This window comes from Microplitis demolitor, chromosome 8 (assembly GCF_026212275.2).
Source record: "Microplitis demolitor isolate Queensland-Clemson2020A chromosome 8, iyMicDemo2.1a, whole genome shotgun sequence".
In the NCBI taxonomy this organism is placed as follows: Eukaryota; Metazoa; Arthropoda; class Insecta; order Hymenoptera; family Braconidae; genus Microplitis; species Microplitis demolitor.
Window position 1 is genome coordinate 20,302,504 of NC_068552.1, and position 12,674 is coordinate 20,315,177.

At 31.2% G+C, this 12,674-nt stretch overlaps 1 protein-coding gene across 1 annotated transcript in view; it reads left to right on the plus strand.

Moving 5' to 3' along the window:
• The window catches only part of LOC103576676 (follistatin-related protein 5), a 151,671-nt gene that overhangs the window by 10,328 nt on the left and 128,669 nt on the right, over positions 1-12,674 (plus strand). Inside the window, exon 2 of the mRNA XM_008556990.2 lies at positions 5,475-5,502. The gene's annotated coding sequence lies outside the window, so the exon portion shown is untranslated. The remainder of the gene's footprint in view (positions 1-5,474; positions 5,503-12,674) is intronic.

The following is a 12,674-nucleotide window of genomic DNA, read 5'->3' on the forward strand; positions in this document are numbered from 1 at the left end:
CTTATGAATAAATGAAGATTGAGATGAGAAAAAAGTAAATTAAATAAATTTCATATGTTTACTCTAACGATAAAATGAATTTTATTTGATATTAAATTGCTTGTAAAATTTTTAATAAAATTACATTTGTTTATTATTTAAAATAAAAATAATAAATGGAAAAAATCCCTACGGCACGATTTGTCTCTTTGATGAATAAATAACATATTCGTGTGTGAATAGCGAATGAGATCGTAATATTGTAGGATTTTATTTTTTACTCTCTCTACAATCAATCCCACACCGTCAGTAAACTTCATTAACTTCACATAAAACGATAGATATCACTGAAAAACCATACAAAAAAATTAAACAACACCAAATAAACTGTGCAGTGGAATAAAAAAAAAATAAAGTGTAATATCCGTTATGGGTTTTCGCTAACCCGAATTGGCTTGGAGCAAAAAAAAGCTTGATGAAATCTCTCTTGTCTACTTACTCTAGACTCTAGTATATATATCATATATATTTTCAAAAGTTCATGTAAACATTGACGTGTTTTGGCGAAAAGAATAAATAACCAAACAAATGAAATAAAATAAATGTATATAAAAGCAGGCAGTGAGGAACTGTAGTACCTGACATTTACCAGAATTGAATTGCGTTGTCTACTTTTCGTCTCAGTGTTTTCTTTTATCTTGACAAAATTTCCCGAGCATAAGATTATTTCCCCTTATAAGAGTACCGGAGTGACAATAATAAAATCAGGATGAGATTTTAGTGCGTTTTAGGGGACAAGTTGGATGAAAGAATAAGAAAAAGTATATGGTATACATGTATCTATAGCTATATAGCTATATAGCTGTATAGCTCGAGGTTTTTGGGAAAAAATTGAGTCACTGATACGGTAGGAAATTTCCCGCTGGGCAAATGTTCTCAAAGTGATACTTGAGAATACAAGCCCATGTTTGATTTTATTGCGGTTCCTTTCCCCAAAGCGTTCTTACCATTTATACTTTTTTTATCTTAACTTTTTTATTCCTTTACAAGTTTTTCATAAAAATACCCATCTTAGCATTTTATTATTCAAAATTCATATCAAGTTATTGCGCTATTTCATCTACATTTACTTTATTTATAATTTTATCGAGTATAAAGTAGTAAATAAAGTGATATAAATGCTAAAAATATATTATTGTCCTGAATAAATTTGTTCCCAAGAGTTAAACGGTCTTATTTTTAACGGATGCATATTAAAGTAAAAAACATTTTCACAAGCTTTATGAAATGACGATTTAATACTGTTGCTTTATATTTCAACAATATATATATTTCTAGGTTTACGACTACCTACATATATATATGTTTACATATTTAACAGTTGAAATATAGTTGAGATACATTTATGTGTACAGAGTGGTGAAAAGTCCAGGCCAAACGAGCGTTCACGTTTTCGTTCCTCGGGTCTTGGCTAGGTGTTTTATTTTACGGTCAGCAAGGAATTTAATATAGTTTACAATGTGTGAAAGCAGCTAGAGATGGTTTAGCAGGACAACCAAGCTTTCTTCTGTTCACCATACTACACCAGTAGCATCACCTCCACCGCACCAGTTCCCACCACCAGCAACATCTACTACTTGAGCTTCATAATGCTCACTTGAAAATTAATTGCAGGCTTCGTTGCGTCCCATTTCAAAAGTAATCTCTATATCTCGTGCTCGCTACTACTTCTACTATTACTATCCCTCCCCCCTTCCCCTTACGACCACTCTAAATCCGAAACATGCGCTCATAACAATTAATTGCAGTCTTTATTCCCATTTCTTTATGTTCTCTTGATAATAAAATTTTTTTCCTTATTTACTTTTTTTCGGTTCACTATATATTTTTTACAAGACATAAATTGAATATTAAATTTTTAACGCGAAAATTAAACTGAGTTATAAACTGTACCCACTTAATCTGCAATATTTTGCTTTAGACTAAAAAATTTAAAAAAATTTAAATGTCAATTTATTTTCAGTCAGCTGAATTTATTATATAATTTGTTGTTGTTTATATACTAGAAATTTAATAGACAATTGTAAAATCCAATGCGAAAAAATTTACATTTCGAAGTGACAAAAAAATTATATTAATTATTTAATAGTACGTTGATATATGTAATACACACACATACATGTACCAATACATATATGAATATATATATATATACGGAAGCAAAGTCCAATCCATAGTAATAAATTTTCGTAATGCTGCCTCGTCGGCGGTACTCACTTTGCATTGTTGCCGGGCCACTAATTACAACGATCAATCATAAACTTTCTCTACGTGCTGGCGAGCACCACTGGTGTATAACATTATATATATCTATATACATATATATATCTTTCATGTCTCTTTATCTCTTCCTCTCCTTTATCGCTATTCTCCAAGCCATTCTCAGTGTATACATCGCACAGGTTATCCTCTTCCAACTCAACAATGTAACCTGTCCTCGTTTATAGTAGTCATGTTGTTGTCCAAGCACGCGTACAATTATTAGTAGCCGGATGTCCTGTGAAACACTATTACTATAGTTACTAGCAAGGTTAGGGTACGCTGTCTGGGGCATCTCGGAAGCTAGAGCTGCTCCTTCTACTCCTCGTATCCTTAGTGTCGGTCTATATCTGCCTCTTTTGGGGATTATTTATCTCCGCACTATAATACACATATATAAACGCTCACACACGATGATAAGGACCCTGATAAGGTAAAAACGTTAACTCGACGATGATACTTAAACTTTATTAAATATTTAATTCGATAAAGTATGCCCATTAAAGTTTAATTAAAATACAGTAATTATAATAATAATCTTTAATAGGCAAGAAGTTGCTACAACATTTTAACGATTTTATCTTTTGAGACCGATAAAATTTCACTTCACTGCAATTACCACAAACTTCGAACGGGCTTTTTACTCACTATTTGAACGGGGATCTTTAGTTTAAATCTCTTGAGAGCTAACGTAATCTTCGGTAACTTATCAAACTTATTTTAACTTTTTTCTTAAGCTAAATTTTGTCGATTGCTATTTTTACTATAATAATAATTATCCTTATTTTTTAATAATAATTTAAATTATACTCAAATAACTAAATTATATATATGTGATATGATGGTAATAATTGCCGTTGTTTATTGTATTGTTATATATTTTAATATTTAATATAACTGTAAATTTATATGAATATAAATTGAATAATTTGATAATATTAATCCGATGATAACTGACTGATCGCATAAAATACGTTGGTTTTTAGTATTACATATCTACCTATATGTACATGGATGCATTATTGAGTACCTATTAATTCAATGCTATAAAAGATAATTTATATAAAGGGCATTAATAAATATATCCACAAATAAATTGTTTGTGCATCGATGCTTTAATTAAATAAACTATATATATTAAACATATCTATAGGATACCTGAAAACTCTAGCATGGAATTTTTTCATTACAAAATATTTTTCAAAATAGCCGCGTCAACAGTTTTCTAGATTTTTGTTCAAAGTATACTTTCAGTCTCGATTCTCTATAAAATTTCTTAGACAGCGATCCTGATCATAAGTATGGTGTCGGTTCGATGTTTATAGTTCTTGGAAGTATCAGACATTTTTTTTGGAAAAATGACAACTTATGGAATGTTCGTTGTCCATGGCCAGACATACTCCCTTCGGAGCTTGAAGAGCTCAAAAATCTAAATGTACTAAAAAGAGTATTTTTGAGCTGAATGAGGCCGAAAACAAGGAAAAGTTTCAAGGTTGGTCCCCAGGGTCAACTGTTTTTTATATTTTTTTGTTATTCAAATTATAGCATAAAATGTGAGCAGTATTTCCATGTATTTATTCGAATAAGTTGTACTACTGCTGCCGAAGTAGTAAGAGTCAAATACAAGTTCAGCAATAAATGTATGTATTAGATGAAAAAAAAAAAAAAATCGAATATCGATCGTGAGCATATGCAGCTAAAGTGATAAAAAAAGACAGTGATAGAAAGTGTGAGAGAGAGAGAGAAGCAGAAACACGATAGAGTACAGGATAAATTATATTTATGCGATTGCATTGAGCATGCTGGAACTGAAATTGAGGTTACAGCCTCATGCTCTTTAGTTAGATTTATGCATTTGATATTGTATTATATATCATTATTATTCTATATACTCATCATTATTTTTTTATTCATCCATCATCGAACGTGATTTAAATGAAATATATGTTTATCAATGTGAATTTAAGTCGGCTCTATTTTAATATTTTTTATTTAAATTGAATTGATGGTTGGAAGTTAAGTTTATCAATTATAATTAGAAAGTGATAAATTGATATGACAATTGAAACATAAAATTTTATTTCTCTTATTAATAGATATATGTAGAGGTGACTGGGGTACGACAGACTCTAGATTCTCTCAAAAATTTAAAAAAAAAAATCACTTTATGCCTTATATTATTTATTGTTCTGTGAATTAGTTACGCTGAACGAATAATTAAAAATTTTTGTTCTATTTGGTTCTGGGGTAAAAACAAAAAATAATAATTCCTCAAAGGGAATTTTGATAATGGTAGTGTGGGAAATTTTTCTTGATACCTCACTAACGAGGGACAAATTGGAGAGTTGAGTGGATGCCGTTTCACCAGCGGTAGTAAAAGGAGGAGTAAGAGGTGACGTTGGCAAAAGCTTGCGATCCAACCCAACATGAATTTTCTCCCTTTCCTTAATTACACACCCGTTTTCTCCATTCTCAGTAACAATAAGTCGTACAGCTATAATGATTTTTATTATTATTGTCCGTTAAACCTCGTGTTTGGTACAAGGCATAGGGAGGAAAACATCCTGTAATAATTGTGTCCTTAAGACAAAAAAGTTTAAATTCAACAATATTTAAATTTAAGACCAATTTATAAAGATTATTTTAATAAATGTTATGCTGTCATCTATCGGGCGTATAATAAAGTGGGATCTTTGAATAATTACGATAAAGTTTTAATTTTAATCATTCCAGAAAAGGGGGAGGAAGCGATGAATATAATGTTCTTTAAAAAACTGTTTTAACTGGGATTTTTTTTTTCGTAACTTATATTTTTCTTTTTTGCGGGCTAAAGACGCCCGGCAGAAAAGACAGGGTAGTAATTAAGACCCAAGAGGGGTGGGCTTGGGCGTTGGGACTAATTTGTTAAGATTACTAGGGTAAAATCCTTTAAAGTTCCATAGAAAATTTTTTTTCGCGTTTTTTTCCCCTTTCATCGTGTCTCTTTTGAGGGACTACGAGAATTAGTTTTTTTATGTTTTATTATTGTATATATAGAGATAAATATCTATGTAGATAGTCTTGTAAAGTTCTTGATCTTTTGCGTCCAACCGAAAGAGTGAGAGTTTAGACACTTTCATTATTCCTCTTGGTTTTATTATTTTTTATTTTAATTTTTTTCTGCTTTCTGCTTACAGATCCTGAGGAGGAGGCGACCACTTTGAGGTAAGGACCCTTGGATTTTTTGCTTTATTTCACTTGAGTGGCTGGAAACAGTTTTGAATTAGGTACTTCACATTCTCGGCAAGTACTTTGATTTTTCATCGTTTAAAAAATATCCTTCTTATATTCAATACACACTTGAAATCAAATTTATCGCCCATTATATTTCTATTATTAATTTTATTGTTCAATTTAAAAATAATATTTAATATTAATAATTTTGGTTTAATTTAAAATTATAATCAGATATAGATTTAGCATAATTTGATTACAATAAAAAAATTTTCTCTATCGTGGTGTGAATATTATTAGCGTGTAAAAATTTTCTCGATCGTTAAAGGATTGCGGGAAAATAAAAAAATTTCCACAAGAAGTTTAAAGTTAAAGAAAGTAAAAAACTTGTGAATAGAGAATAAAAATAAAAAAAAAAAGAAAAATGAGAAAATGTGTGATGAAGATAAGGCTACGGTAGCATTAAGAGAAAATGGTATTAGGGTGGAGAAAATGCTGGGCGTCAGAGTCTGAAGCAGAACACGTCCAGTATAATCGCATTAGCGTTAGTTACAAGCCAGGCTTCGGACGTGAACTGAGACTGGGTGTGCATACCTATCACTTGAATGACGCGATGTTCGTTTCATTCTTGTTATATTACCTTTTATTGGATCTCATCACCATTTTTTTTATCTCACCTTCGATTTTTTTAATTTCGTTACCGTACTGCCAGGGCAATAAAAATAAAAAAAACCAACGTTGCATTACTTATATTTAAACTTTACCTCAAATACACACTCAAGCGTACCCCGTAATGAGGATCGTTAATTTTTATTTATAAAGAAATTATTACTTTTTTTCTATGCCTCAAACGTTTCATCGGAGTTGAATGACCTGTCGGAAGTTGATTTTTCTTGGCAACTAACTCAACATTTTTCCTACATCCACCTTGATTTCTTTTCATTGCAAGGGAAAATAATAATTCCAATAAGGTTCAAATTTATTATTAGCTAAGTTACAATATTTTATTTATTCATTTATTTATTTTGCTCTTTACCGAGCTACAAAAATAAATTACATTTTTTTTTTCTGAATTAATTAAAGGCATTCGTTAAAGATGTCTTCATTTTTTTTCTCCCATCAAATCAATTGAATTCTGTACAATAATTATAAGACAAATATTAATTGGTTATTTATTTAATTGACAATAGAGTATTGAATTACTTGATTCAGTGAACTGTAATTAATTTATCTCGCGTGGTGTCTTTGACTTCTAGGTAAATGAAACTATACAATATATATGTATATATTTATATAATGCATATAGTATATAATGTATGGAGTATTATATAGGGGAATTAGTTTGCGATACAAGTCACGTCACATGTATATTGTACATCCCTTCCGAACAAAGTAAACAGAGAGTAAACTGGAAGCTATACAACTTTTGAGTTTCATATAATCCATTTTAGATTGCTGGTAGACTCTCATCCCGGGTTTTCAATATTCTTACAAACCCCCTCCCCTACGACTCGAGTGAATAACTCGACACAGTTCACTCACCCCTCGGCGACAGATCCCTTATTCACTCCAGTGAAATATTGAATATCAATATGAGTATATAAAAAACTGGCATTCGGACGAGTAAAAATAAACTTTGCTCATAATTGATATACATCTGAAAAAATCCAGCGAATAATGGGTACAATTATCAAAATTATTTTTAAGAGTTTCATCGTTCTCTTTTGTCATTAAGCCGTTTATTTATTTTTATTATTAAAAGCCTTGGCTATCAATCAGAGAGAATATGAGATAGAGAGCAAGAGAGAGGAAAAAATAGATGATAGTCTAGACTATACTGCAGTCAACTCAGCTTCCGGGTGTCGAGCTTATTAAATTTTCATGCCTATGCTACTGCAGTCTTCTCTACATTTTCATTTTGTTGTACTTGTATATAGCTGCATATAAATATATAAATATATACATGTATATGTATAAAGTTATGCTTTTATTTAGTAGTCAATTCAACGCTTTGATTTACTTGCTTTCAAACTACTGTAGCTAATAAGCACAACTTCACTGCTATTCATAAAAATTTATTCATCGCTCACTTTTTAGTAATTTTTCGCTTTTTATTTATTTTTTTCTTTATAGCAGAATTTTATATTAAATACTGATTATCTTTAAGATTCAAAAATACTTTAATTTAAAGTTTATTTATATCTCGGATAGGATGAAATTTTTATTTAAAATTGCAATTTTATTTTTTTCTTCAAACTGCTCAGACAAATAAATCTTTGTAATTGTATGAAAAGTTATTTAATTACACAGTCGCAATTTGTTCGTAATACATTTTTAATTTGATAAACTGCTGAACTTATCGATAACAATCTAATATCCGCTACTTCGCGTTTATTCAATACTAGTCTTAACAAATTTATTAAATTAGTCACGACATTTTAATCTGATTAAGTGTTTAGCCGAATAAAAAATTAAATGCATGCTTTTAAAATTAATTATAGAGCTTTACTTCAGTTAAAATGAAATAAAATGTGTATTTTTTATTTTTTAGTCGTTTCAAATACTCCATAAGAAGATAACGTTAAGTGTCTAAGACTTTGAAGGTAATGAAAGTTGAGTAGAGTCTAAGTGTCGCATGTGAAATTGTAGAAATAACTAAATAAATTTAACGAGGGTGTGATAAATGTTTTCTTGAGCATCTATGACACACCAACAGAGTTAACTCCATTGGAATTGTAATGGTAGTTGTTATTATTCGTACATATGATAAAATAATGGTAAAGGCGAATGTATAAAAGAGTGTTATTGCACATGGATGGAACAAAATAACGTAAATGAATGCGGAAATAGTCGACAATGGTTGACACGTCAAATGGCGTGCAAAGCTTTTAGCCAGACATATATATTGATATACATATATGTGTATATTACAAATATATATAGTTATAGGTCGAGTATCTGGCCGGGAATGTCGCGAGGATTTTGCGTTTATCGGCTTCATGACCCGGCTCGGTGGCTGCGACTGCGACTCGACGATCCTATATCCCGGAAGCTAAACGATCTCACCAAATTTGTGAGCTTTCCTCCTATTCCAATCTCGTTATATACAACGTTATCATATTTTCTCGTGTGTATGTTCTTTACTTTAATCCGAGGTCTACTACTATTTTCTCTGACAGTTTAGATATAGCGGCATCTACTTTTATCATTTCTTTAACCTATTTATACTCTTTTCCTCTCTCTATTATTTATTGTTATATCCTTTGTACTAGGCAAATTGCCTTCGCTATATTAGTCGCTATTTATTATACAAATTAATTTCAAAAATAAAACACGGCAAATATTTCATTAATTAAAAGTCATAATTATACCAATTAATTTAAGTTATGACCTTATTTTTTTTTTTTTTCCGTCAATAAATTAAAAATAACTCCAATAGATTTGAACTTTAGTAGGTCACTGAGTGAGTGTCAACCAATTAAATAAATAATGAGGATTTTACTGGCATAAACGTGTGCTGCATTGCATTGACCTGGATTCAGTTCTTGAAGCCTGTGATCGGTATTTAGTTTAAATTAGCACTTACTCCCACACTAAATTTTAAAATCAACCGAATCCTGGCAATATATTGCGGCAAGATCAACATGCCAAATAACAAACCACAGTACAGCTTTTCAGTTTTGACATCTGGGTGTATATAAGAAGTTTAAAGTTTGTGAGTTTAGTTGTGGAAATAGCTGGGAAAGCGATGAGGTTGTCTTTAGGGGTAAATTAAATAAGAAAGACGAGTTTAAGATTCGGTAAATAAGTGAGCGAGTGAGTAACAAGATGGAGGGTATCAAGAAAGTCCTTTTGGTGTAAAAAAAAAAAGGGAAATAATAACATTTCACAGCTTCTCGGAAGTTTCCACAATGTTTTCTCTGCATTATGCTTTTCCTTTTCTTTTATTGTTTACTTGTTTTTCTGTTTACTGTCGCACTTGTTTCTCTCTGCTCATGAAGGAAGCCATTGTAAAACGTTAAAACTACCGCGACATTTAAACCGAGCATTCAATTGAGGCTGGATACTTGCCAAATGTGTCGGGTTCTCTGTAACGACTGGTGAAAACGCGTTAAGCCCACATTTCTCTTCATATATATAAATAAATATCCATATATGTGAAGGTATATTGGTTATGTATTTTTCATTGGATCGGTGTATGTGAGGGTGAGTTTCCCACTCACTCGCCATCAGCCCCTTTCTCCTGATTCCATTTGCGATGAAGCTTCTGCGGTTCAAAGTGTTATCGTGGCATTTGGTCCAACACCAAACGCCTTTTTGAACGATACGATTTAAGCGAGATTTAGCTGCCGATTTCGGCTTGTTCAATTCCCATATTTTAATGTCCTTCATACTTTACTACATTTCAACGGTCAAGCTTTTTAAATTTGTTAAATAAATTGAGCACTTTTAATTAACTCAAAACCTTTCAACAGCTGTAGTTTGAGGAAAATAAATCTTTTATAGAAAAGATGGTTGTTCTATAGGATTGTTAAAAAATAGTTAATAGTAAATAGTAATTATTGGAAAATAGATTGCTTGAGGATAACTGGTTTCTTGTTACATTCGATTTTATATTGTTTTTTACTGTATCTTAGAGGATTAAAATTTTTTTTTTTTTATCTTTCCGATGTTTTCTGCTTGACAAAACAACTACATCGTTGCTAATAGATATAAGATACTATGGCTTAAAAAAAATTTCGGTTTCCAAAGATAAGAAAAAAATATTTTTTTCAGGGCATTGAAGTTATTTAATTAAAGGTTATAAATTGTTTTACGATTTGTAAAATACATTTAAAATTGAACTGACAGAATAAAACACAACAAATTGCAACAGCAAAAAATCGTTACTTACAAACGACATCTCGTCTTGTGTAGAAATTCTTTTGCTTCAATTGAAGATACTTAAGAAAAAAAAAGGAAAAAAAAAAGACGCTGTCGTGGTACGAAATACATTGAATTATATATTTTCTTCCCTTTTGGTTGTGCAATTTCTATACAGTGTTGAGGATTGAATCTTTCTTTAAATGTACACAATAGGAAGAGGTTGCATTGGAACCGAAAAAAAGAATATCGGCCTCTTTTGTGTAACATACAGATAGGTGTGTAGTGAATCCTCGGGAGTGTATTAGTTAACAATAGAAAAGTACCAGAGATGCCTGATATACTTTCTATATTACACAAACTCAACTTTTATTTTTTTACTACTATTTATTTTGTTTAAAATGTTGTTTTTCTCCGCAAGTTTGTTGTTATTTTTTTTTATTTTTTACTTTTCTTATACACTAGCAAGTATCGAGTTCTCTTTCTCTCGCTGAAAATGTTTTTTCTGCTGAGTTTGCTGCACCTCTGATTGGACTGTATCTTGTGGAGGATTTTCACGAAAGATTGGCAGTGCCGCCAGGGCGATTGCGTGGAATTAAATTTATAGCTCTTATTCTCCTTTAACTTGCCTCGAGGGAGTGAAATGAACCAGAAATAAACCTAAAGGAGACGAACTAGTGGGCAATGAGATAGATGAATATAAACTTTTTTGTTTCACTGATAAAAAAATATTTTCGCTGGCTGTAACTTTAATTAAATTATATTTATAAAAATAGCTTATGATATTTTATACTCCCGTGTGTTTTATTGAGGTTTCTTATGTTCTCAATAATGAACAAGCGCTCGCATAAATACTTTTTGTTTAAAAAAATTTATTTCTGTAAGTATCAATAATACTTTAGTTGCCTTAGTTACTGAGTTGCAGTAGCAATTTGTGAAGGCTCATTGTTGTTTTTTTTTATTTTTTTTATTCTTAAAAGTTTATTCAAAAGTTTCGAATGAAAAAAAGGTTCGTGCACGTTGATTGCTTTTCAATCTTGGTATCGCGTTTCTTTGAGGTAAAGTCCTTTTAATGAGGTATCCACACGATTTACGAGACTCGCTAGCAAACGATAGCAAGAAGTTAAAAATAAGTTTTTTCATTCTATAAAAAATTTAAAGATCCCGTACTTGAATTTTCTGTACTGTGTATTATAGTAACGAGAACAGCATACAACAGCAGTACTTTTTTCACTTTACTTTATTTTTTTATTCATTGCGCCAAGCTATATCTTTGACTTCCTTTTTTGGAATCTCCTGTCTCAGAAGACTTCTTCAAGTCTCTTTTTTTTTTTCCTTTTCTTTTTACTACATCATTTATACTCGTGGGGTATAAATGTCTCGAGGCCGTGATTCATTGTCGGCATTTCTCACTACGTCGTTTTAATTACGTACTTCTCATCCTCTTTCTCGTTTTCTGTGTACCTAGTGTAAGTCATACTTTTAAAGAAGAGGGGAGTTAAATGTGTCGGTGGAACCGCATATTCATTTGTTAACTTTTCATAAGATAAAAGAACAAAAGAATTATAAAAATTTCATAGGATAACACATTTTGTTTATTTATTTATATTTTTTTAACGAGTATTTTATAGGTGTCAGCCGTAAGAAATTTTAAGAAAGAAACGTGTTAAATTTTGCATATAGAGCCGCTGTCTTCAAGAGATTTTCGTTATAAAAAATCGTAAAAAAGCTTATGGAAGAGGCTATACAAAGTATAAAAACAAAGGGAAAAAGATATATACTTTTTTTTTTCTCGGGATAACATAACCGTTTATAACCAGCGAGCGTATAACTTGTTAAATTTTCTTTCCAAAATTACGGATTATAGAACGGTTTATCCAGGACTTTAAATTCATGACGTCATTTCCCGTACCCTTGGTTTGTGCAGTCACCCTGCTTCCGTTATTTTAGTCTTCGTTTTTTTTTTTTTTTTTTTTTTTTTAATTTTATTTTCTTTTACGAGGGATCAGTTATGGCCCGTTCGCCATTGCCTCGCCAAAACTCTCTCGAGCCACTCCAAATGGGATTCCTTAGTTGGCTGATGCCATGAAGCTAGAGATCTCCTCACCCTCTTATACACATTACTCTGTGACATTTTTACCCGTTTTATTTTTTTATCCTCTGCTGTGTCAGAGAGCTTCGTGACGTAGCAAACGAGCCAGTGGAAAAAAGAACATATAAAAATATATATTGTAGAAAGAAAGAGTGTGATGAAGAAAGACCATGCAGTTTTATCACCGTCTTATCAACTGGATGCAGTA